We start from the raw sequence: 26132 nt of genomic DNA, 5'->3' as shown, positions 1-26132 counted from the left end.
CTAAAGTTCAAGAAATAAAAAAATCAATAAATGGGATGCCATAAATTAAAATTTTATTCACAGCAAAGAAAATAAGAGCACAAAGAGAGAGCCTAAAAAATGGGAGAAAATCTTTTCCACCTGCTCCTCAGATAGGTCATTAATAACTAGGTATGTAAAGGGTTCAAAACACTTAACACCATAAAAACAAATAACCCATTTCAACTGGAGTGAGATGAAATCTTAGAATAGTTTTGATTTGCATTTCTCTAATAGCAAGAGATGCTGAACATTTTTTTCATATATTTGTTGATTGACTGTATATCACCTTCTGAAAAGTGTCTGTTCAGTTCCTTGGTCCATTTATTGATTGGGTTATTTGACATTTTGGTGTTTCGTTTTTTGAGTTCTTTATATATCCTAGAGACTACTGCTCTGTGGGGGAAAAGGCACTCATACATTGCTGGTCGGACTGCAAAATGGCGCAGCCAATATAGAAAGCAGTTTGGAGATTCCTTGGAAAAGTGGGAATGGAAAAGCAGTCCCATCAACAATATCACCACCGTGTGACCCAGCTATCTCACTCCTTAGTCTATACACAAAGGACTTAAAAGCAGCATACTACAGGGACACAGCCACATCAATGTTTACTGTAGCACAATTCACAATAGCTAAATTCTGGAACCAACCTAGATGCCCGTCAGTAGCTGAATGGATAAAGAAAATGTGGTATTTATACTCAATTTTCACAGCAATAAAAGAGAATAAAATCATGGCATTTGATTTTATGTCCAGGTAAATGAATGGAGTTGGAGAAGATAATGCTAAGTGAAGTTAGCCAATCTCAAAAAACCAAATGCTCAGTGTTTTCTCTGACATAAGGAGGCTGATTCATAATGGAGTTGGGAGAGGGAGCAGGGAAGAATAGATGAACTCTAGATAGGGCAAAGTTGAGGAAGGGTAAGAAAGTGGGTAAGGTGTGTATAAAAGATTGTGGAATGAGATGGATATAATTTCTCTAAGTACATATATGAAGACACGAATGGTGTGAATGATATGAAAAAATATGCTCTATATGTGTGATATGACTTATAATGCATTTTGCTGTCATATAAAACAAATTAGAATGAAAAATAAATAAACTTAAAACAAAAAAAAAATAACCCAAACAACAAATGGGCAAAAAAACTAAACAAACACTTCTCAAAATAAAAAAATACAAATGGCCAACAAACACTTGAAAAGAATGTTTACCATTTCTAGCAATTATGGAAATGCGAATTAAAGGTACATTGAGATTTCCTTTCACTCCAGTCAAAATGGCAAGTGTAAAGAATACAAATAATACTAAATGTTGAAGAGGAGTTAGAGGGAAAATATACACTCATATATTGTTGATGGGACTGCAAATTAGTACAACTATTCTAGAAAGCACTATGGAGATTCCTTGAAAAACTAAGAATGGAGCCACCATAGGACCCAGCTATCCCACTCCTTAGTATATATCCAAAGGATTTTAAATAGTATACTAGAGTGACACAGCCACATCAATGTTTATAGAAGCATAATTCACATAGCCAAGCTAGGTGCCCTTCAACAGATGAATGGAGAAATAAAATGTAGTATACATAGACAATGGAGTATTATTCAGCCATAAAACATATGGCATTTTCTGGTAAGTAGATATATCTGGAGACTGTCATGCTAAGTGAAATAAGTTAGTACCAAAAATTCAAAGGTCAAAAATTTTCTCTGATATGCAGAAGCTAATATAAGATGAGGGGGTGTAAAACATCATAGAAGAAAAATTCAGTGGAGTAGATGAAGAAAAATTAAAGAAAGGGAGAAGGGAAGGGATAGGGGAAAACTGTAGAATGAATCTGACTGAAATTTCCTATGTACATATAGGGATATAAAATATTGAATGTCACCATCATGTATATCCACAAGAGACTAATTAAAAAATATATAAGTAAATGGAAGAAATATCTGTAGAGTAAAATAAAGGGAATGGGTGGGGGGAGGGGAGAGAAGGGGATATACTGGGGACTGAATTACAGTAAATTATATTCCGTGCTTTTATAATTATATCAAATGAATCCTAATGTTAAGTATAACATTATGTGATGCCTACATGAAGTTTCATTATACTATTGTCCTTACATTGGTGTTAAACAAAGGAAGGTTGTAATAATTCTGTTTTAAATATTTCCTTCTTGTAAATAAATTTGAGATAAGAATAGGGTTTTATCAGAGACTTTGTTTGGATTGGGTTTCTTGAAATCATAGCTAAATAAGAGAGGGGATGGGATTGGCTGGTCAATAAACTGTGAGGGACTGGGTAAGAAGTACTAAATTAGTACTAAAGTTGTTGATATTTATCCATTAATTGAGACTAATAATTTTTGATCTGTAGCTTCTTGACTGAAGATAGTCATAAGGATTGGTTCAGGAGGAAGAGTCTGAAGACAGAGTCCCTGAGACAGAAATCAATAAACACACACACACACACACACACACACACACACGACTTATAGACCTATAGAATAAGTAGGTAGGACACTCAAAACAAAAGAGATTCCCTGTTGTTTTTATTGTCTCTTAGCCTTTGAACATATCCCAGCAGGAATCCAAAACATCTGTAAGCAAATTAGAAAACTGTGTCAATCACATGGAAATTAACTTAATTTCTAAAATCAAGGTGCTATACTCAGTAAGGAGATGAATTTATTTAGATTGCCTTCAGATATTTGACCTTGTTTACACTCCAAAAATATTTAACTAATCAAGCTTAGTCAGAAAGAAAAGGGAGTCCCATTAGTAACCTGACATGAGGTGTCCTTTCTGTGAGGCCATCCATTCCAATTCATTCTAAAAGAATCACAAGTACTCAGTCCTATAGTACTTTCATTAGTTGATCATTATTTCAGGCAGTCTTGCTGACAAAGAAAAATCTTTACCTGTTTTATTTTACAACCTCCAAATTTTCTCTCTGCCAGATGGGTGCTTACCTAATTGCAAAACAGATTGTGTCTGTGTCTACAAAGCAAATTGAATTGGATACTTGTACATTAATCTACAGGCCATATGTGTGTATTGTCCTAAGTAAATATGATAATAGTACCCAACCATCATTAAGTTCTACCCATCTAATCATAGAGATCTATCTGCAGTGCTTCATCTATATGTCAGTATTTTTCTGAGTATAAAGTTTATCACTTACATCACAGTCAACCTAGTGACCATAATAAATGCATAAGCCTGGGTTCCATTCAAGACTTCTAGTATCAGAATCTCTGAAATAGAAAGCTCAGAGAATCTGAATGAACATTCCCCTATATTCTCTTCAATTGGAAGGCCTAAAAATGAGGAAGTCCCTAAGCAGAGGGGCTAATAAGCATTGATCATTGTTCAATCTGGGTGATGCCTCCATGAAGTTTCATTATACCATTGTCCCTACATTTGTATATATATTAAATTTTCTGTAATAAAAATAAAGAACAAAATAAAAATAAAACAGTGGTTCAGTGATTTTGTGATGTCTGATGACATATTTAATTGGCAAAAAATTCAGGATTTTGGTTGGCTGGTAGGTGGGGAGTTACCCTGTAAAACACACGCCATGACAAAACATTATCTAGTCCAAATGGCAACATTACCATGGTTGAGAAATCCTATTCTACACTGGCCAATATGAAATGGCAACCTGTGGGACACACTGAGATTTCTGGGTTTTGTTATAAAGCACAGATCATTTACATAATCATTTTAAAAATATTTTTAACTAAAATCTCCTTTAACTTCCTTCATATTTGAAAGCTTTTAGCTTTATTTTCCATTTTCATCCTTCTCATCCAGGTGATGGCAGAGCTGAATCCCTGCTGTTCAAACTCTGCAGCTGCACAGGATTCTATGTGTGGAAGGGCCCATGCTTGGCTCCTCAGCATGCTGCAGTAGCTGGCCACGGTTTTAACAATTATTTAACAAGGAGTGTTGAATTTCCATTTTGCATTGGACCCTGAAGATTTTGCTGCTTTTTATAGGTAATGATGTATTTCTATGTAATATATAAAAGTTGATTTAAAATGAATTGTTTCTAACAAGATGTGAATGATTATAAAGAAATTCTAAGAAATTATTTCCCAAGGTCAAGTTTCAAAAGTCTCTTAGATGCAAAGCAGGCTAAAACTCAGGTGGTTCTGAGGAACAAAAAGATTGGTCAATTTATTAAGGAATGTTAACTCATTTTATAGGAAACTCTGTAAAGACAGCTCCAAACTAAAGTTGAATGAAAGCTAGATTGGAGGGAGGAGAATAGTGAGGAAAGAAAGAATTTCCCACTTTTCTTTAAAAAAGTAATTTAAGCTAAAAAAAAGAATTTTTGGACTGAAATGTTTCAATAATTGTCAAACATGCCTATCTAACTATCTATCTGACTTTCTGGGCATGAGAGAAGGAAAGACAGTAAAGAGAATTCTGGCAGAAACTGCATTTTAAAATGCTATGTTTTGTCTGTATTTGGTCCCAGGTTCTTCACTATCAGGTCACTGGGGGAGGTTATGAGATACGATTTATAGCTCACTCTAAAGATAAATGTGAGCACAGGGATCAAGAACCTGAATCTAAGAGTCAAAACTTAAGAGTTTTGATGCAGAGTACAATAAATGAGGTGAAGAGCAAGGAGAAGCCCAGAAGAAATAATAGAGATTAGACACCAAGTTACCAGAATGTAACTTTTCCCAACATACATTTAATCAAAATCTGCTCTATTATATTATGATTTTAATGCAGTATTGTTCGTGAGTACAATAACTGCTGTGATGGCTGAAATTTTGTGTAAAATATTTAAAATATGTTATGGGAATTTTACAACTCAGAAACGTACAAGTTCTAGTTGACTTGTGTGTCCTGCTATTGTGATTCTACATTCAAACTTCTCAAGGTTCACAAATCATACCAGTATTGAATGCAAAAGTAAGTTTATTATTGATTTTTATGTTGTTGTACTTTTAGTTGTTTGTTCATTTATTTTATTAGAAGAATTCTGGCTTATTTGTGAAACTATCCTTAAGATGTCTCTAAAGGGCCTCTTTTCCCATACTGGCTTATAGCTCTCTTTGTTTCTCCTTTAACTTTAATCTCTCTGACTCACCATGCACCTTGACTATTTTCAGGGCATGGAACTATTGTGTTCTCACAGGAAATGGACCAGAGCCACAGGAAAATCATGATTGTATTTTATTTTATTTTATTTTTAATTTAGGGTGCCAGACTACTACTGCTCAAGGCCTCACACTCCTTCTCAAAGAAATAAAAGCCTGAATGTTTTACTTAAAACATTCATTTGGACCAGTTTTGTATCTTATAACCTGATGGGAGATTGTGTGACATTATTGTCTTATTGGCAACCAATTGCATCTGGTACTCCATGCTTTAGTACAGGCAGCTTGTTTGGAAATTCTTGAAATTGCCTTGAGAATTGGAGAGTTGTTTAGCAATATGCTATGGAACAGAAATATTTAATGGGAGATTTCAGCTCTCCATTTGAGAAAAATATTTTTGGTTACCTTTTGGAACCCATGGGGGTAAACTGAATGTTATGTCCATTTTAAATCCATTCTAACTTCAGCAACGGCTCTGCCAAGTTTCCTATTATATTGTTGCCAGATAGCTATTAAACATCTACATTGTCCAAAGTGCAAAAAAAAAAATCCTGTTTTCTAAAATACTTATGAGAATACATGGTCTTACAAGAAAGAACATATTACTTAATATTAATGATGCAATAGAATAATGAAAATGAATATTGCTCATGAGAATCATTCTCCACAACATTTCTGAGGAAAAAAAAATCAGTGATCTATATAAATGCCTTGAAGAATGATTCTGTTATTTCACCTCGTAAATGTATTATGGGTATCTTTTAAAGAAATAATCAGAAATATAGACAAAAATTAGGCTTCCTTTAAAAATTTCAGCATTTTTGTTATTATTAAAAACAAAAAAAATCTTATGTAAAATACTAGAAAACATAAATAAACCCAAAATGATTAAGTAAAATATCATACAATCAATAAAACATATAATGGTCGAGTGAAGTTAATATTAATAAATGAAACCAGAAGTCTAAAAATACAGATATGCCGAAAATATGCAGAAATAAAAAATAATAAAAATAATAAAAAAAAAAACAATGCTGAGAGAGTCAAGGAAACAGAAGGCACTCTAGATATTCCAGGTGTGAAGGATGATACTTTAGGGTTTAGCTTCACTGTAAGGAGTGGTTGCGATTCTCACTAATCTCTAAGAAGTTCTAACCAAGTATCTCAGTCAACAGTGGCCAAGTGGGTAGTCTTTCAGTGCCCACTGGGAAAGTCATTTTGAATTATGTGTGTGTTCCTGACTCTCTTTATATTTTCTCCAATGAATAATGGACTTTGATTTACTTTTGCCAGTGACTTTCATAAAATTCTATCCTGGATTCACAGAGAGAATGGAATTTTGGGAACAGTAGTTCTCTGCTTCTCTGAGGTCACTTCAGAAGGGGATGGTGGAACTGCAGAATTCAATCTAATATTCCTACACAGAAATTCAGCATGAGGTTTAGAACCTCTTCATCAGTCATATTTCTGGATAAAAGAATTACAGTGGAGTATGCTGTTATGGTTTTCTTAATATTTCTCTTAGATCATATATCTTTCACAGCAAGAGTACATCTCCATTATTATGAAAAAATAAAACTATTTTACTTTTAAACCCAGCTTGTGTAATGAAACTAAATTTTTGAAATCATGGCTTTTAAGGAAAATCTTGAATTTTTCTTGTTAGAGCAAAGCATGCCAGCATCTTAGAGGTTTCCTGGGTACTTTCTAAAATAATATAATTCATCCTTATGTATTAGGTTTTTTTTAATCACTATAACACAATACCTGACACAAGATACCTATGAAGATAAAGAAGTTTATTTAGCTCAGTTTTTTTTTTTTTTGTTTGTTTGTTTGTTTTGGATCAAGGGTATGGTGCTTGGCACTTGTTTCATTCTCTGTGGTAACATACAATGGCAAAGAACAATGGTAGAAGCACACACAGGAGCAAGAAAGTGATTACACCTGACAACAGGAGAAGAGAGGAGAGAAAGAAAGAGAATGGGAAGGAGAGGCTTTCTCCTTTTATAATAATCCTTTCATGAGAACTGAAGAGGCCTGATTTGGGTGGATCTAGAATGCCCCTCTAAGGCTCATGACTGAAAGCTTGGTCCCTACTGCAGTAAATCGAGAGACGATGTAGATATTGGGAGGCAAATGTATCAGAAAGGCTCTGACATCCTCAGTGGAGTAGCCCATTGATGGATTTATAATTTGATGGTATTATTGGGAGATGGTGGAAACTATAGGAGGAAGGGCCTAGTTTGAGAAGTAAATCATTGGGGGCATGGTCTGGAAGGGTGTATCTTGTTCCCGGGCCTTTCCTCTCTCTTGCTCCCTTTGCTGCCCGGCTGCCATGAGGTGAGCATCTTTCCTCTGCCACACCCCTCTGCCATGATGCCGCATGCCTGTCCTCAGCTCCAAAGCAAATAAGCTACTGATCATGGACTGAAATCTCTTCATCAGTCACCAAAATAAATCTCTCCTCCTCTGTGTTGTTTTTTTCAGGTATTTGGGTTATAGCAACAATCAGCTGACTTAACACAGGGTCCCACAAGAACATAAAAGAGAAATATCTCAGAGCAGATGACCTAAGGATTGGCCACTAGGCTTCATGTCCCACCAACTCTGCTCTGGGGATCAAACTTTAATCACAAAGAATTCTTGGGGAACTTCTCAGACCTTACCCAAACCACAGCTTCCCTTAAATCTCAGCCATAACCTTTCTTCAGTTATGAACACACTACTTCTGTTCAATATTAGTAGGAAAGATTTGCTAGGAACCTGCAGAAATAAAGCCTCTCCTACAGAACAGAGCTCCGGAAAATAACCTCAGAAATCAGCTCAGCTCCCCTCTTATATCACCAGTTTGACAATATACAGTCACAAGTGTAGAAATAGGAGAAGTTCAGAACAGAACACAGGACTTTTTCTCCAGGTCTGGACTCGGGTTTGGAGTTACGAATCCAGGGAAATTTTTTTTTTTTTTTTTAAAGAGAGAGAGAGAGAGAGAGAGAGAGAGAGAGAGAGAGAGAGAGAGAGAGAAAGAGAATTTTAATATTTATTTTTTAGTTTTCGGCGGACACAACATCTTTGTATGTGGTGCTGAGGATCGAACCCGGGCCGCATGCATGCCAGGCAAGCGCGCTACCGCTTGAGCCACATCCCCAGCCCCCAGGGAAATTTTTGATAAACGTTGTAGAACACAGCCACCCAGGCAATGTTGTCACCATAGTTTAGATAGGAGACTGACCCTGAACATCAGGGACTGGAGCAAGGACAACCCGAACTTTATTTGCTGCTGTGGAAAGACACAAAACAAACTTTTAGGGATTTCAACTTGTTGGTGAGATTCAAATCTATTAAGTATGCACATGAAATTACATATGAATAATTATGCAGCTTTGCACATGGTGAAGTGCTAAGACACTAGGTAAGTGCTGGCCCTCTGGGCTTCAAGAACTAATGATGAGAATCTAGCTGAGGGCACTTAGAGGAATTATTTAGCTATTTGCAGCCTTGGATTACTTGTAAGGTAAAGGTGTTTGATCACATGTTTCTCTTTCACCTCTGGCTGTGTGTGTGTGCCTCTGTGAATCCATCACAGCCAGGACTTGGATACCAAATCAGGAAATGTTATCTGTGCCTCCCCCACCCCAGTCATGCATCTCTCTCTCCTCTTTCTGCTCCATTGCCCTTAGGCAATATCCCCAAACACCCTCTAGTTGGGATTTTTCCAACCATCTTCTCTTAGTCAGAGTTCATCAGCTCAGTGTCTCTTCCATATCTAATATGATACATAATATGTGCTGCTGTGAGGGTGTGAGCTAATGAGGTAAAGGCTTGCCAGATGGCATATTTGCATTTTAACAGGGGCCTTCTGGAAACAATGCCTTAGTACAAAGGAGTGCTGTAATTGGTGAGAATGTTATCAAACAAGGTAGTCCTCCTAAGGAGAAAGACCACATATAATGGAAGATAAGTCAATCAGAGTTTACGGAGCTGAAACTATAATTTTATTTTAGGCACAGGATACAGTAACAAAGAAAAGATCTTTTAAAATTACTAAGGCATTTGAATTGTCCCTGAAAGGAAACCATTCTGTTTCTTTTGGTGGTATACTTTTATATTTTTAGTGAGGCCAGTAGACTCAACAAATGTCACACTGAAAGATAATGGCTACTCCAATAAAGAGCATCCAGTGGACATTTCAGCTTATACAAAAAGATGTTAAATACAGAACATACTTCATTCTGATTCATAGAGTAAGGGTTATATATAATCTGAAATGTTGCTTTAAAACTTCATGTAAAATTAACACTAATACAAAGGAAACTTTGAACTTCTGGGAGCATCAGTTAATCTTATAATTAACTTTTCATGCACACAAGCACAATTTATGTAGTGGCAGATATTATAATGTATCACAAGTCCGTTAGACTCTTAGGTGTATTGTAGTATTGCATCTTTAGTTCCCCGCCATGAATCTCAGTCTCCTCTTTCTGCCTTAATGCCAGAGCAAGAAGGAAACAGGATGAATAGGAAGCAAAACATGAAGGCTCTGAACAGCATTCTAATTCTTCAGTCACTGTTTCACTTTTTTTTTTTTTTTTTTTCTGCAGGTCTTCATTCTCTCTCAGGAAGACTTTATTTATTTATTTATTTATTTATTTATTTACTCACTCAAGTCAGAGCACTTTGTACTTATTACATATATGATCCATCTCTCCTTCCTAATACTAAATAACACTGCCTATCATGATATGGGAAAGAAAATTCTGCTTCACAGAGAAAACCAAAATTAAACCTAAGGACTAAGAAAATCTTGAGAGAGCATGCATGACTGAGAGTCATTATTGCCTGTACGGAAATAACATTAACTTAAGAAAAATAAGTCAAGTACTTCAGTTGTAAGTCCTAACAAACAGTGCATGGAGAAGAGGTCATGACAGTCTCCCCAGGTTTAAAATATATATTTTAACTCTGCCAATCACTTAGTTCCTTGTCACAATTTTTTTTTTTTATCAGTTATTGACTGTGTTTCTAAAACTGACGCTTGAATGTTTTTCAGCATCATTTATAAAATCATGGGTATGAGGCCCTCCTTTCCCCCTCTCACAGGTGGGTAACATTTTCAGATAATATTTGTAACACCTTCTTAGTCTGTAAATTCTGTTTATTCCATTCATGGAATAAAGTCATTTTAATTTTTTAGTTTATTTTATAAATATGACCCAAATGGCCTAATTCATTATTGCCAGACCAGTGAGTCTTATCTACTCTTGCAAATCGTTTCAAAATTTTTCTTTACATCTCTTGAATAAATCATTGGTGCTGATTTTAATTAAGAAAATGATAAATATAGAACAGTAAAATTATAATATATATTAAGTTTGAGATCATATAAGAACAACAATACTACATAAAAAGTGTGTCTTAAACATTGTTAAATTAGCTGGTTCAGTGACTTTTGAACTCTTGCATTGATAACTTTTATTCAGGAGTGAAGAATTACTTTGAGAATTGCCACATGTATTTTATCACTTCTTTTTAAGCGGTTGATGGTCTTTGTTTTCATATGTAATAGTGATGATTTCCTACATCAAAGATGAATAGTGTCTTTTCCAATACGATGAAGTATTTTTTTGTTTCTTGAGAAGGTATTAATTGGAAATTCTTAAATTTCCTGAAAAGGAGGGAGTTTACTTGATATTGCAGCCCAGAAATCTTTTGATAATGAATGAATGAATTGCTCATCCCAAAGGTTATAAATTACTAACATTCATCATACCTGAACCAGGTGACCTTAATACAGGGTCAAGAAAAATGAAGCATGAAAAATCACCATGGAGATAAAAATTGAAGTAAACATTGGTTGTTTCTGCCTCACATATGTTCATGTACAAAAAAAAACCTTCTAGTGATCATGAAATTTGAGGCTCTGAATTACACTTGGTCCTAGCATACCTAAGAACACACTATCTCCCTGATAACATATCTCCATGGTTACATTTAACATGTCGGTGTGTAGGAAATAGAGGACACTGTGTGGTAAAGGGCAGTTGACAAAAGAACTGATACATGAAGAGCAAGCATGCTTACCAGGATCTGAAGTACATACAATAGTCTCAGAAGGAAATCTTTAGTCTTGTTTCAATTAAAACAAGTGGGTCAGCTCTACCAGCAATCCTGGGACATTATCCTATGGCAGCATGGTGAGACGATCTCTTGGAAATTTGGGGTTTGGGCTGCCTGTCAAGGAGATATAGCTTTACTGCCACTCTTACAGCAAATCCGTTGTAACCAGCAATACCCTCTGAACAAAAGGAACTACTGCATTTCATGAATAGTGAGATAAAGTGGTAGCAGACATAGCATAGGCTTACAGGAGTCGAAGATCTCTCTGAATAGCCTGGGTTTCAGCTGCAAACAGTACCAACCTTTGGAATGTAAGAAAGTACCCAGACTATACATCTTAGAAGACAAAAATATTGAAATTTTTGGACAGTGGGGTGGAGAATGTTTTATTTGGGGATGTCTTTAAGGACAGTAATTTGCATACCCCTACTCTAAACTAAAGTAGTATATTTTTCTGTATATGCAATTACTTGGCTAGTTATGAAAAAAGAGTCAACTAAGCAAACCACATATTCCAGCTGCACTTACTTAAACTTAATTCTGATTCCAGGATAGGCCAGTATATTAAGTCACCATCACTAAGCATGTTAAAATGAAATGCATCCAATTAAAACCATCACATCAAATATAAGGATCAGTGTTTCCTTTTCTAACACAAATATTCTTTCAAGAAAATGAACTTTAGTTTAAACATATTTTAGAATGCTTTATCAAAACAGGTAGCTCTTTTTAAAACATAGCATAAAGTTTCTTTTTGTATTCAAGAGTTCTTCCCACAGTTTACATATATATATATTGACCTCCCTAATGTAAAAATGCATTTACCATGTCTGTTAGCAGAAAGAACAAGATACTTTCTTTTTTCTAGACCATAAATTAAAATATTATTTTTACCCTTTTCAAAAAACATATTAATAACTATCTCATCCCAGGAGAGCCACTGTATGTTTTTCAAAATATCATTTGTTTGGTGTCTGTATCTTTGATAAAATCTCCAAGGAGACAATAATTCATAGCATACCTATAATGTTAGTTATTATATTGTGCCCTGTACTGAATCTATACTTCAAATTGATTGGCAAAGTCTAAGTAGCAAATGAATAATGGCTCAATATGCACTATATGATCTTAAAACTTTCTGCCCATACATATGTACAATATATCCCAATTGCTTTTTGTAGCCAACACAAAGTAGCTTTGGTTATCTAGACTTCCCCAAAGTAGTCTGTGACATAATTGAACACATTGATTCCTTTCATATTCTTTGCATTTTTTCAAAGCACAATAACTGCTCTGTGATCACTTTCTTCTTTACCTACTTCACACATATTAGTAACAACAGAATCTTCGACATCAATTGACTCACCGAACCCCATATACATTTATGAAGACAAGCTTTGATAACAGCACAACATATTCTGTTTCACCTTGTGTAGGAAACAAAGAGACAAAAGTACAAAGAATGCCACTAATAAGAACAAAGAATCTGACTGAAGCTTCAGTTGTACAACCAATGTCATTAAAATTGTAATTGCATAAAGTTCTCTGATTTTGTAAGCTAAGATTCTTTCGTCTGAGCAAAATACATGCATTTTGGCCATCTCTATGTTTAGAGTTATTTAAACAACACAAACATAAATGTCCTTAAAATTCTACTACCACCACAAGGCTTCTCTTAGACCTCTGTGCCAAGAGCATGCTCAGCTGCAACAGTGGATGGTCAGAAATATATAATACCAGTCTGGAAGTTGATTTGCAATGGTTGTGGGTATACAAGCTCACAAGTAATGAACATAGCTACAATTTAATTTTAATTCTTTGATATGTCTCACAACACTATCCTGACAGACAGACAGCTGACTTTTGGTATGGAAACACAATATGAGTAATACTCTCATAGCAATTCATTCATTATGTATAGTTAATGAAATATTCCAAAACTTGGTGGTACAATAAGTCTGTGACAGAACAACTCAACACAAGTAATTACCCACTGTGCACAATTTGATAATGTGCTTAACTCTTTGACTTATATTTTTAATCAGCAGGTTGTCCATGAGGGAAATGAGGCATGGAAAGACTAAGTTGTGTAAGAGTATAATTGGGATTCAGATAGAGAAAGTTTAACCTCAGAACCACTACATCACACTGTTCTTCAATGCATGAAAAAGTCATGTATTTTCAAGCTGAGAACTGGGAACTTGTTACATTTGTGTCATGTTATCATGCTTTAATTGTTATGTTTGAAGATTTGCCCTTTAAACAAGTCTAGAATAACTCATATCCCAGAAGAAAAAAATTAGTAACTACTTTCAGTATACTAAGTTTTGTTTAAGGATAAGCAGATAATGCCACTGCATCAAATAGATTTGCATTTTAGCATAGAAGTAGATATTTAACATAATAATGAAGATACAATAATAATTAGGAGGCAAGATGGTCCTGAAGACTTTTTCAATCATAACTAACAAATAATAAACCTAGTCTATATCTAGCCCGATATGTTTCTACAATCTTTAAATACTCCCTCTCTCAATAGCTATTACTTTTTGTCCAGATGGACTTGGTTTATATGATCAGGAAACTCTCTGCATCAAGCCTAGTAGTCCAGTGTCTGTCTAGAAGTGTTCAGTTTCAAGAGGAAGGAGAAGAGGAAATGGGCAAGTAGTAGACACAACTGTCTACCTTGTGTCACCAGTATGGTCCCAGGATTTGGTAATGTAGACAGATCCATTCATCTTTATGCATTGGCATGCCTAATTACTCAGGGTAGCTATGGATATGAGTCATTTTTCAGGTTTTTAGTCAAGTCAAGGATACATGTGGTATAATTATATTTTGTTGATCTTCAATTCATTAAATAAAGGTTCTTGAAAATGTTCACACTATATCACTAAACAATTGGCCTTTATTAACAACTGTATCTTCTTTGGGGTCTTAGAATTTAGTTTATATATATTTTATTCGCACAATATTCTTATGACTCCAAGAAGATAGTAATATAAAACTTAACTAATACAAATCTGCAAAATTTTATTAATAGAATGCTATTTTAACAAGATTTTGTAAAAATGCTTTTTGTATTGAAATAGCATGTGTTTACCCCTCTTCCCTTGTAAAAATGGAATCTTCATTCCATATTTTCTGATTTTGTAAAGGAGGTTTGCTAACTTCTTCCTATATCCTTTTTTCTTATTCTCGTCAAGTAAACAAGTGAGATTTAATCAACAACCAAGAAGTTATGATATAATGTATATTTCGTGATTTTTCTGTGAATGTTATGGCCACTTATCTACCTTCCAAATTAAATAAACAAAAACATTTTCTCTCTCCCATCGGCTTCGCATATGTTGAATTTATTGAGCCATATATTGTATCATAAACACTACAGAATAATGAAATGCTCTTGGTTTTATAATCTCCGTCTTATATAAATAAAATATGGTAAAAATGAGAAAAGAAATAAAAATAAAGCTCTTTTTCCTTGCAGTTCTTCAGGAAAAATTATAAATATAAGTATAAATAGTCCACACCCAGTCCACTTAGCATTAACTTCCCTGAAAAGTACAGCGTGGTATAGGACCCTGGTTGAACACTAGTGAAACCCCAAAGATCACATGTTCTGCCCAAGAAAGAACCTTGGAAATAAATATTTTTGCTAGTTGAAAACAAACACACACACACACACACACATACATACACACACACTATTAGTTTTTTTTTTCATTATTCCCCATATTTTTGCAAAAAGACTTAGAAATCATTCACCCTGATAGAATAGGTTTGTACTCGCTTCATGCAAAAATATTTAAAAGTCCAAGAGTAAAATGTGCTTAAAAAAATAAAAGAGTTTTTTCGTTCTTTCCCTTCTTCTTTTTTTCCTACCCTTCCTTCATTTCTAACTGCCTGTCTCCCTCTCTTTTTTCTCTTTTCCTTTTTTCTTACTTCATTCTTTCAACTTTCTTTGGTCAGTTTGTATTTTAGGATACAAATTCTTATTATTGTAACTAGGATTCAGCATGAATTTGAAGACATCAGAGAATGGTGTCAACAAACTATATTCAGTGTTGAAGTCTTAACACTTGAAAGCATTATTTTTCAGAATGCCTTAGGCTATAGAAATAAAGTTTAAACAAATGAACTTCATAGTCTTAAATATCTTATAATCTTAGCTGCAGTCTATAATCTCTAACAAAAATCACATACTCACATTTTATTACATATTCATACATTTCTGTGTAATATTTTTGTATCACTGGAACTATAATTTCTCCCCCACCCCCGATATTGGAGGGGACTCATACTATTTTGACTAACTCCTTATAGATAGATCATTGATTAGACAAGAATTACATTTGTTCTTTAGCTAACATATGATGTCTCTATTTACATCTGATTCATTCATAACTCCTAGATTGAGTTTTTTTTTTTTTTTCTGTTCTCTGTTAAAATCTTTATCAGAATTTCCTTCATAATAGCAGAGGGTAAAGAAGAGTCATTGTGATGAGTAAAGTTCTCAATGTGCAGCAAGTTGGTATTCACACACAGAAAGGTTGGATATATATTGCATGAGCATCTGAATCCATCCTATTTGACATTTTCACTACAGTTAACTGCAATGTTTGATACATCATGGGAATTTAAATAAGTCATATGAGAATAAGCAATGAAATGGGCAACAGTAATAGGAAAGCAACATAACCAAATGTCTACCAAATATTTTTAATATACATTTTTAGAAATAAGGTTTCCTTGATCTCACCTTTATCCATCAAATGACCCTTTTATTTATCTCAAAGAATTTTTCCTAGCATCTGGAAACATTTTATGTTTTGACTATATGTGTATTCATTTTCTATTCTGCTTAATACATTATCACAAACTTTGTGACTTAAATCAATTTCCACTTATTATCTCCCAGCTCCCAGGAATCAGGAATATGAGCATTCTTTAGGTAGGTCACTCTTCAGGGTCTCAGATTGTAATGATTATAAGAATGACAGCTTGAAGTCTCATCTGATACTCAAGGTCCAATTTCAAGCTCAAAAAACTTTTAGAACAATAAATGTTCTTCAACTGAAGAATTCTTGGTGGTTTTCTTTTTCAAGGGCAGCAGGAGAAGGAGGTTCTGATTTCTGCATATTTAACAAAGACTTGCCTGATTAGGTCAGGCTAACCAGAGCTAATCTCTCTTTAGATTAACAAAAAGTCAGTTCACTTTGACTTTAAATCTGCAAGGCACCTCACCTTTCCATGCAACATAACCAGTCAGGTGTGACATGCTTCACAGTCACAGTTTTCAGCATATTCAAAAGGAGAGGATTATACAAAGTTACAGGTCTTTCAGGAGATGTTAGAGAATTTTGTCGAAAACACTGTGCTATTTTCACGTCCACGAAGGAAATTTTTCCCCTAGAAAAATTATTTTTTCCTCTATTTCCAATATACAACTAGTTATCCCTGAAGATCGCTACCTTTACCCTTTGATTGGTGAACTTCCCTAGAATGCCATTATTTGTTCTCTTAATGGATTTTATGTAATTCTACACTTAAAAAATAATAAAACTAGAAGCTCTTTCTACATGTCAGTTCTGTTCTAAGAACTTTACACATGTTAACTTTATATTACACATGATATAGATATTATCTCTACATTCTTTACAGAGATGAAGAAACTGAGATATACATAGGACAGGTGATTTTCCTAAGGAAATGCTTTATAATTAGAGCATAAATTAAATAAGAAAAGTATGGCAACTTTAATTTATAAAATCTAAATGTCTTTCTTTGAATAAATGTCTAATAAATAAAGTCAAAAGACAAATCTCAAAATTGCTATATACACACACATTTACCTAACACAATAATGGAACTTCTTAAAATTATAAAAGCTCAGAAGTTATAGTAAAATTAAAAAAAAATTCAAAAGGATAAACAACCCTGAAAAACTATTAAGCCTTATAGCAAGATAAATGAAAATTAAAGCTAAAATTAATACATTGCATTATGCATATCAGGTGATGATAAAATATTTAACATCTGTTTTCAACTACAGAAATCATCAACTTGATATATTTCTGGTGGGATTTTATGAAATCATGGTTTGGAGGGACAGCATAGCACTATCTATAAAATTTTAAATAAAAATGGCTTATATACTAATATTAAGACTTACAGGAGTCAAAAAGTCTTGAGTTGGCAGAACAGACCATTGCTGAATGGAACAATGGAGTCCAGAAAAAAAGACTTAGACAAATATCTCCTTATATATATTTTTTTAATTAAATACTTTCCAACATGGTGCTGGAGCAATTAGACTTCCAAAGGCAAAATAATGGAACTTGATTTAAACGGAAAATACTGACAAGGATGTAGAGACTGAGTTTGGTGATTTCCTAGATATCCCCTCCCACATACACACATATGGTATAAAATCCAATGACTAAACTCTTGGATATTTATCCCATTGAAATGCAAATGTATGTTCACAGAAAAATTTATACATAAATGTGCATAGAGTTCTTATTATAAAATGGGGCTAGGAATGTAGCTTAGTGGCAGATCCCTTCCCTAGCACGTGCAAGGCACTGGGTTAAATCTCACTACTGAAAAAAAAAATTATTGAAATGACCAAAAACTGAAAATAACACAGATGTCTGTCTATCATTGAATGGTTAAACAAAGTGTGGCACATCTATACCATGTAAAATACTCAACAATAAAGAAGAACCAAGTGTGGATGCACATAATCCTCATTGCTATATTTTACTACAGTTTTACAAGTTTTCACTATGCCCTGTGTTATTCTTTTATAACTACATGAGATTCTATAGTTATCTCTAAATAAAATATTTAACTTTAGAGACATATGAATAGCTGAAACCCCACCTTGGGGATACCTTACAGATAAATCCACATATATACAAGAGAAGATGAATAGAATAAGACTTATTTGGCATTGTTCATAATATCAAAAGATTGAAAAACAATTGAAAATTCATCAAAAGAGGAATGGTGCATTTATACACCTCATATAATGAAGCTATCCACAGCAAGGAAAAATATAGAAACATTATTCACAGATGAACAAAGATCTTTATATGAAAAATGTGAAGGAACAAAGGTCTAGTCATACAACACTAGATATAGTGAGTTATCACGTACATTTGGGAAAAACGGTAAAGAAAATAATTGAGTGAATAACTAACTGGAGAGAAGAACTTTCTTAACTTTTATTGTATGAGTATGGCAACCATGGATATGTGCTACTCAGATCTGTTGGCACAGGAAACAAAGTCAAGGAGAGACCCCACTATCACTCTTTAGATCCACAGCTGAATTCACACAGAATTCAGCTTTCTTTGGACTTCCCTGAGCTAATGTCTGAGCAAAGTAGCAGTACTTGGTCCAGGTTCTCTATGAGGTAATTATTTAGTTCATTTTTATCAATTTTAGCTGGAAGTTTTACCATTCAGCCTGGCTAAAACATTAAAATTATGTGCTATCAGAATCTTTCTGTCCAATCATCCTTGCTTCCTTTTGTAGGCATAAGACCTATAAGGTAGACTGAGGGCTCTCTATGCCTCTCCCCTTCTTATCTCCTTTATCCTTCATAGCTGCCTTGCCTCATTAACACCTTAACATATAGACATTTGCATTCTTAAATTTTTATTGGCATATTATAACCATAAATAATAGTGGGATTCATTATGCCAAATCTGGATTTGCACCTAACATAATTTGATCAATCTCATTTCCCCAAACCCTCCCTCTCCCTTCCCTCTAATTCCACTTGCTTTAATCTACTGATCTCCCTTCTATTGTTATAAATATTGTTACTATTTTAATTAGTGTATTGTTGTTTTATATGTATATATTAGGCATCTGCATTTTGAAGGATTCAAACAAAAAACCACTTTGTACTATGGCCATATATTTGTGGTTGAAATATTAAAGTCACATATTTCTATTTAGAGTAAGGGAATGGTTGTAAAAGTACTTGGCCTTATACAATTTTTCTTAACATCTATAAAAATACTCAAGAATTTTCAAGTGTTCCTTGAAAAATATTCATTCTACACCTCAAAAAATTGTGGTGGAGTTTTGAGTCAAGGCACCCCTGTCATGGCTGGAACTGATTGACTTGAGGACAGCACTTAAAGGGGATTGAAATTTACTTGCTGGTACCTGGATCTCTAAAGCCTCCCTAGGTCTAGGGCTTCTGCAGCCTCACATCATTCTTTAAGCTTGTGAGCTATATTTCGACCATTCCAATAATTTTATTTCCTTTATTGAGAAATATACAGGTTTGAATATTAAAGATTCATGAACACTAAAATATTATTTCACTCGAAAGTATAAAGTATTATTTGCTACAATTGAAATGTCTCCCCTCCAAAATTCAGATGTTGCCAAGGTGACAGTATCAAGAGCTAAGTCAAAGTGTTTAGACTACTAGAACTCCACTCTTTGTCAATAGCACTAGGGTCCTTACAAAGAAGAGGCTTCAAACAGTATTCAGCTGGTTTGGTTTTCTGCCTTTCTTGGTAGGAGAGAACAGCTGTCACCAGAAAATTGAACCTACTGGTGATTAGATTCTGGACTTCCTAGTCTTTAGAACGGTGATAGAATAAATCTCTCTTCTTTATGAATCACTGAGTCTCTGGTTATTGTTATAGTAGTGTAAACAGTGGAAGACAATAAATTAGTACTGGAGGAGCGGGTTGTTACTATGACAAATACTAAAATATATGGAAGAGGCTTTGGTACTGGTTAATGGAAAGAAGTTTGACCATTTTCAAAGTGAAATTGAAAAATAAATATATTGCAATGAATTAAGAATTAAGTATGACCCCAATCAAGTCTCAGAGGAAGAGAAGAGTTGTAGGGAATCAGGGTGTTGGTAAAAATATGAATAGTTGAAGATCATTCTGCTAGGTCTCAAAGGGAAATGCAGAAGAAGGTATTTGAAACTGGAGGAAAGGCCATCCTTGTTATATAAAAGTGGCAAAGGACTTGGCTGAATTATATCTATGTACTAGAACTTTGTGGAAGACAAAACTTAAGAGTAATGTCTTAGGATATTTGGCAGAAGAAATCTCTTGAGTTACAAAGCATTTGGGAATCTGTGTGGCTTCTCTTAACTGCTTATAGTAAAATGCAAGAAGGAAAAAAAATATTTAAAGACAGAATTTATCATTAAAGAATACAGAATGTAAAGATTTGGAAAATTTTCAGCCTGGAAAAAAAGGTGTTCTTAGGAGAGAAAACCAAGAGCGTGGAACAGCAACCATTTGATAAGAAGCTTGGTATGGCAAAAGGAAGTCAGAGCTCTCATCAAGACAATGGAAGTAATGCTGGGCTCAGTGGCACACATCTGTATCCTAGCAGTTCCAAGGCTGAGGCAGGAGGATCGGGAGTACCATGCCCCATTCAGCAATTTAGTGAGGCATTAAGCAACTAAGCGAGATCCTGTCTCTAAATGAAATATAAATAAGGACTGGGGATTTAGCTCAGTGGTAAAGCACCCTTGGATTCAATCCCTAGTATCAAAAAAAGACCATGGAAGAGTGACCTGTGACCTGGAAATCATTTCAGAAATTTTTCTAGAGTGTCCCCCACATCCCAGACCCAGAATGTAGACCTGAGAGTAGGCTGGATTAAAAGAGATCCCATAGGTTCTGAGACATGCTGTTTAGAGCCACTTCAAGTTTTTGTTTACAGCATGCTGGTGCAGCAATCTGACAGTGCCCCAGCTATAGCTCAAGTAGGGCCAGATGTGGCTCAGGCTGCTTCTGGAAGGTACAAGCCATGAACCTCAACATTGTCCTTGTTGCACTAATTATAAGGACATGAAGCCTGCACCAGCTGTGGAAGAATGGCTTCCTCCTTCTAGATTTCCAAAGTTATCTTCCAGAATCCTGGGTCAGGTACACTTGCTACAGAGGTGGAGGCACCACAGAAAGCCCTCACTAGAGCAATGCCCATCTGGCGACAGGAGGCAGAGTTGCTCCCACGAATTCCAAACTCTATGGCCACCAGCATGAAGCACCAGCCTGGGAAAACCACAGCATGTGACTTCCACATATGGAAGCTAAAGTATGAGCTGCACCCATGAAAGTCATGGGGACAGGGCTGCCCAAGGCCTCTGGGCATCAATCCCCAACTTAGTGTGTGCAGAGGCAGGACATAAAGAGTATTTGCAAACCTTAAGATTTAAGGTTTTTTGATCTGTGTGTTTGGGGCTTGTTTCCTTTTTCTTTTCCTGTTTCTGCCTTTTGTAATAGTAATGCCCATCCCGTGTCTCTTCTATCAGTGTATTTTTGGAACAAATAACTTATTTGATTTTATAGGCTCACAGCTGGAAAGAAATTTGCCTCAGAATAAATTAAACCTTGAGTCTCACCAATATCTGAGTCCAAGACGACTTTGGACTTAGACTTTAAAGTTGATGCTACATGAGTTAAGATTTGGGGAGCTATCAACGTAGAATGAGGATATATTGCATGTGAGAAGAACATGAGTTGGGAGTCAACAATGGAATGCTATAGTTTGATGTGTCCTTCTAAAACTCACGTATTGCTAATGTGATAGTATTAAAAGGTGGGGTCTCTTAAGGGGTGATTAGGTCAGCAGGACATTTCTCTCATTAATAGACGAAGGCCCTCATATATTAAAAACAGACAAACAAAAAAACTTCCTACAACAGTTGACTAGTTTGCCCTTCTTCCTGCCTGGGTGCAGACAGCTATAGTCACCAGACAACTGATCTTGCTGGTGACTTGATCTTGGAATTCTCATTCCAGAAGTGAGAGAAAACAAAATTATGCTATTTATAAATGACCCAGTCTGTGGTATTCAGCCAAACTATAACAAACAGACTCAGATATTTCTGATAATTTCTTTAACCTTCTCACCTCACCCATTATGCCTGTGTAGATATTCATGACCACTAGAATGTTCTCATGATAAAGATTATAAAGGATAATTTCCAGGGAACCTTATACTCAACTTAAATAGAGTATCTAGACTCCTGTAACTCCTCTAAGGGAAGAATATTTAACCTCATTTCTTCTGTTTTAGGAAGTTAAAAACACACAATATGAGTTTTATTCGGATAAAATATTTCATACCTCAAAATTCTTATAAATTTCATCCAACCTAGACCATGTTCATAGTTGACAGAGCATTTACCAGTGCTATTCTGGTAAATGCATCATTCCTCTTTTGATAGAATAGTCTGTGAAACTTAGCACTCAATAAATGTAAACTATATTGAACTACACTTTGTTAATTTTAAGTAGATTGGCAGTCATAAATGTTTTAAATATAAATCAATCATACTATGTAACATACGGTTTCCCCCCAAAAAAATAGCTTTGAGAATCAGACTATAATAGGATGAGGAAGTGAAACAATGACATTATAAAGCAGGTTTGTGATAGCCAACACTGGCGAAGGCTCCAGGAATTCAAATGGGTAAGGATCAAGGTGAGGAGCTGCCCACCAAGTGTTTGATGGGTGAGGAGAGAAAGAGTAACAAGAAGAAAAAGATGCATTAACACAATCATTGTTCTGAATTCCAAGAACCACTGCACTTAAACCAATATAAGGTGTCTAAGCACTTGAAATAAGTTTCCTAGCTTTAAAAACAGGATTTTGGCTGTGTCCTTGCAGTATGCTATTTTTTTTTCTCTGATATAAGGATGCTGATTCATAAAGGGGTGATGGGGGGAGCACGGGAGGATTAGACAAACTCTATTTAGAGCAAAGGAGAGGGAGGGGAAGAGAGGGAGCACAGGGGTAGGAAAGACAGTGGAATGTGGTGGACATCATTACCCTAAGTACATGTATGAAAACACGGATGGTATATCTCTAATTTGTGTTTAACCAGAGATATGAAAAATTATGCTCTATATGTATAATATGAATTGTAATTCATTCTGCTGTCATATATAACAAATTAGAATTAAAAATAAAAAATACTCTTACTATATTAAAAAAAGTAAAAGGCAAACTTAAAACAAATAAAATTGAATTATTTAAAAAATAGGATTTTGATTGCTGATATAATCTCTGAAATCCTATGTGCAATTCTAAAACCTCAAAATTTACATAAGTAGATACAGACTCCAAGAGGGCAGAGATCATGCTCTTTCACTGCTGTATTACAGCCACTCCCAAAGTGTTTAGCACACTGTAGCCAATGAGAAAATATTTAAAATAATGAACCTGAATTAGTGAATGGATAGGTAAATGTATGAGTCACCTTCATAATTCAATAATATAGTTAGAAAGAAATAGTCTCAAATGTTTCCAAGGACATAATTATATCAATGTAAATAATTCATTTATGGATTTTTGAAATTTAAATTTCATATCCATATGGTTTTGATTTGTACCATTTACAGTAAGATAACATTCAACATGAAACCCCAGTATATGCATATTTAATTATATACAGTTTATGTCTATCTGTATCTTAAGCATTAGGAATGTTGAACATTCTTATTTATAGTTAATAGAAGTTTAAGATTTTCTTCCAGAAGAACTTGCATACGTTTTGAGTAGCACAGACTCCTACTTTGAAGCCACTGATACAAATCCTGGACACCAAGACATCCAGAATAGTCAATTCACTTTTTCGAATTCAATGAGTGCACCACATGATTGTAAGGGTCCACTTTCCTATTCCTAGGGCACCACTGCCAACATCAAAAGAATCACCACTTTGTTCGGTGAATAACTTGGCAATGTTATTCCAGTTAGTGATTGCTCCTTTCTTAACAGACCGTATGGCACAATAGAAAAGGTACTGACCTGAGCATCAGGGGACTTAGATTGTACTTATGACTGAGTAGGTGAGAAACCTTCAGGAAGGTCCTTCTGTCTCTGGGCTCTGGTTGATGATTTTTATAAGTGACAAGGAACAGTTCTCAATACTTAGATACCTTAAGGAAATAAAAATATAGCACCCTGTGGCTTGCCTGTTAACAAAAGCACAAAAGAGAGAACCTGGGATGGGAATATGGGATTTTGTTATTAAGACAGCCAAATAAATGCAACTAGTTGCCTTATGCAATCCCTCAGCTTGCCTCTATATAACAATGATGCCTGATAAACAGCTGAGAATGATTGACCGACACAGAGTGCTTCTCTAGAAAGGAAACTGATTTTTTTTTACATACAATAACCATAAACGTTACTGAACACCAACTCATTAATCTTGAGCATAAAAGCTTTTTACCCATAATTCAAGACTTGATAAGATTCTACGAATCCAGTTAATAACTTCGGTATTTCCAAGAATATAGATTCTTCCAAAATAAAATTTCTGTATATTATATTATGCAGAGACAAAAGTATTTGCCATTATATTCTAACAACTTGATTTAATTATCTTTTAAAAGGTTTGAACTTCTTCATATGTCTTCTTATAACTTAAACCAACTTAACTATTTAAGGACCCACCCACAGGCCTTTTTAATCCAATTCACTGATTCAAATGTCAAGTCTCTTCCAGAAACACCCTCACAGATATCTCCTGAAATAATGCTTCATCAGATCCCCATGCATCCCTTAATCCAGTCAACTTGCCATCCAAAATTAACCACCCCACAAGTATTATCTCAGTTTTAGTGACTACATGGAAATAAATAGCTAGTATAGAGAAGGAACCAGAAAACAGGTTTTTAGATTTACCTTTTATAAAATCTTCACTCTCTACTAAATTGAGCTAATTTTAATCTTAAAACTGTATCCTATATTTCATTAAACTATTGGAAATTGAGAAACATTTCTGTTTAATTTGCTTGAAATAATGTGTGGTCAAAAAGTAACTAAAAAATGTAAAGATATTGTTACAGAGGTTTGTATTTCCTAATTGGATCAAAGTATTTTAATTCCCATGCTAAAATTTTGTCATGATAGCAGTAACCTTTTGTTTATGGATATTTTTTTCATCTATAAAATATTCCCATTTCTACCTCTTTCCTTTCCTTATATGCTTCTTCTTTTGAAATCTCAGGTTAAAAGATATTGTATTATTGAACTTTATTTTGTTCTTTAATATCTGCCTCTGTTATTAGTTTCTCTGACCATTTTTATGTATTCCAGCCACACTTTAATACCGCTGGCAATAACTTAGTGAGGAATGCATTACTTTAACAGGCTGAGACCCTGTGTATGGTGTAAAAATGTAAGAAATAATCATATTTGCCACAAATGGGTAAAAATTTTCCTCTGCTAAAAAAAACTTAAAAGTATAAATGGAATAAGACCCTCGAACTTAGAATTCGTACCTTATAGAGTTAATCACATACTTAAGTGATTTCATGTTTATGCCTCTCTGGGTTTTCTTCTTCATTATTAGTGTTATAATTTTTCCTCAAACATTTCAACAGGTTTACGCTTTTGTCTGACACTGTTGCCTTAACTAGCAGATGGATGAAAGTGAGGTTTATACACCTTAACACCTGCCAAAAGTGGAGTAAACATCAATAGGAAAGCTGGCTAGCATAAGAAAACAAAATATTATTATAACTCTTGACCTAGCAAAGTCAACAAAACTTCAGATGATCTGAATTATTTTTCTTCAGAATAAATTTCAAATGACTACATCTGATATAATTTAAACAAATTTGAAAAAACAGAGACTATTCGCTATCAGTTTTAAAACTGCTATTATTTTCCTATAAAGTATTTTGGGTTTTTTTGTTGAAATATTATCCAAAACACAAAGTTCCAATAAGAAAAGTCACCAGTGCCATCACCATTCAAAGAAAACGCTCTTGTAGCAATTCTGTTCCTGAATTCCAGTGAACATTGGCCATTAAAATGACTTTTTTTTTCCTGCTTCCTTGGGGACTTGCT

The sequence above is a fragment of the Marmota flaviventris genome, chromosome 13 (assembly GCF_047511675.1).
Source record: "Marmota flaviventris isolate mMarFla1 chromosome 13, mMarFla1.hap1, whole genome shotgun sequence".
NCBI lineage: Eukaryota > Metazoa > Chordata > Mammalia > Rodentia > Sciuridae > Marmota > Marmota flaviventris.
The sequence above is the reverse complement of the archived record's forward strand: the minus strand, read 5'-3'. Positions refer to the sequence as shown.